The 2,500-nt window shown below is 37.3% G+C and overlaps 1 protein-coding gene across 2 annotated transcripts in view; it reads right to left on the minus strand.

The window, feature by feature from the left end:
• Positions 1-2,500, minus strand: part of LOC132137500 (acyl-CoA dehydrogenase family member 11-like) — a 40,860-nt gene that overhangs the window by 38,007 nt on the left and 353 nt on the right. The window lies entirely within an intron of this gene.

Here is a 2,500-nt window from a genome sequence, read left to right on the forward strand (position 1 = left end):
GTATGAGAAGAGCGTGTTGTCGTGTAGCAGCCATTAAATGTGTGGGACACCAACTCCTCGTTTTCTATCTCTTTCATTTCATGGATTTAACGAGTTATCAGAGTCAAGGCGGAGCTTCAGTGACTACAGGCTCTAATCCTCCTGCACTCGCTCGCGCTGTGTGTGTGTGAAATGCGATGCTGAAATGAAATAGCTGGGCAGTTTTATTTTAATAAGCAGCCTAATAAAAATAATAGTTATTATTATTATAATCTAATACAGTAATAGGAAAATGAGCCTAATGTCTTGATTATCGACAGAGAAATCTGCTTATGTCGATATCTCTGACTATCGTCGATACACGATACTATCGTCTATCCGCACAACCCTAACATACAGTAATAGTCAAGAAATATTTTGTTTACGACTCAAGTGGACTCGGGAATAAGTCCGATGTTACAATTTATAAGTTGTAGTTGATTGACATTGAACAATTATAACTAAGGTTAAATTATTATAATTGCTTTAATGTTTGTGATCGTTTGTTGTTCGCCTTTACAACATATTCAGACGAACTACATTACCCATGAGCAGTGGCACGAGTGAGCAGGAAGTGGGTGGAGCCAGAGCGGCAGTCTGTGTCTTGGCTCTACGGCTGTTTTGTTGTTTTTCAACGTGATTTGTTTTGTCATCAAAATTTCCATGAGAGTCCATGACAAGACCGAGACCATTAAAATACGGTCTCGAGACCAAGTTCAAGACCGAGTCCGAGGGCCTGTACCATGAAACTAGATTAGCTGGCTAGCCAGGTATGTTTCAGGTTAGTTTGCACCAATACTGGGTTTTAGGTTCCACATAAGTGGCTTAGCTTTTAGCGGCATTCATTGCCTTAGTAACTTACACTCCACGGCTAACCTGATCTCAGACTGAAGCTGGACCAATCAGATGTGAGAGAACTGACACATGTTTGACACAAAGTCACTCCAGTTTATCTTCAAATCAAAGGTCACTAATGCAAAAAAAATAAATAAAAGAAGTCTGGCTTTAATGATAATTACGCAGTCATTTTATGATTTATATAATTATTGTATAATAAATAATATTTATTTGAAACAAAATATTAATGTATACAGATCATGTAATATAAATAAGGTGTAGTATCAAATGATTGCACTATTAAAAAAAAATAAAAATCTGAACTTACACGTCCGAGTCTGTATCACTATACTGTATATTTTCAAATGTATAAACTAAGATAACAAGTTTCACTTGTGACTGCACTGATGGAGCAAGATAATTTATTTTTATTTCATTTTTCATATGACGTTTAAATTTGTCATATTCTTCAATCTCTTAACCTTCAGCAAAACCTTTAACCTTTATCTCGAGAGAAGTAAATCAAACTTGCTTTGTGTTGCAAGGCTCATGATTGGCTGTTCGCCAGTGATGTCACACATTCATGTGCACGCTCTCCACAAACTCAGGATCAAAGCCTGAGTTGACAAAGAAAGTTGATGAACAGCATCATGGTACCAACAAAGTCAGATTGGAGAGTTTTGGTTTGTCAACTCAAAACTAATTCTGTAACTCCGAATTTGTTCGGTTGCCATCATGGTACAGGCCTAGAGTCTCAAGTACTCAACACTGCACACAGAAACACACACAGAGAGACACACAAACACACGCACGCACACACACACACACACACACACACACACAGCTGTCTGTTTACCCAGGGTTACTCAGCTTGTCTTGCAGGTCAAAGGTCATCTACCAAACGCTTTGTTATTTGCATTGTCCAGATACACACAGTTGCATCAACAACACGTTAAATACGTTTATTTCACTCATAAAAAACACGTATTAAACATGTTAAATACGTGTTGTTTACGCGTGAAAAATCAGTGTTAAATACGTGTGAAGTACGCGTTAAAAATCAGTTTGAACGGGTCATTGGCTGCTGAGGACTTGGGTCAAACCACTTCTGTGAGCTTAGGGGGTGTACCATTCATAGACTAGGTAATAGTGATGTGTCGTTCGTGAACGAATCGTTCTTTTTGAACGAATCTTTTAGGTGAACGAACCGTTCTCGTTCACGCAATCCACCATCTCATATTTCTCGTTCACTGATACCCAATTAATATATATAATTGGGTATCATTTAAAACCTAGAAATTCAGTTTTTGAACGCAACCAATCATTTTGAAACTGGAGTGTACCCGTGTATTTGTTCCATGTACTCTAAAATGTCTGAAACATCAAACAGCTCAGATAGTCATATCTCAAGTAAATTAGTAACTAGTAATTTATTGTAAAAATATTAATTTTGCAGTAACTAGTAGTGTAACTAATTACTAATAATATTTCAGTAATAATTTCACGTGTTGTCTACGTGTGAAATACGCGTATTTGACGTGTGGTTGACGCATTAAAAATTCACCAGTTTTTGTCCCTTTTGGCCTTCCATATATTTGGACAATCATTATCCCGCTGAAGAGTCAACCTGACTCGGATCTTGAAC

Source organism: Carassius carassius, unplaced genomic scaffold (assembly GCF_963082965.1).
Source record: "Carassius carassius unplaced genomic scaffold, fCarCar2.1 SCAFFOLD_84, whole genome shotgun sequence".
Taxonomy (NCBI): Eukaryota; Metazoa; Chordata; class Actinopteri; order Cypriniformes; family Cyprinidae; genus Carassius; species Carassius carassius.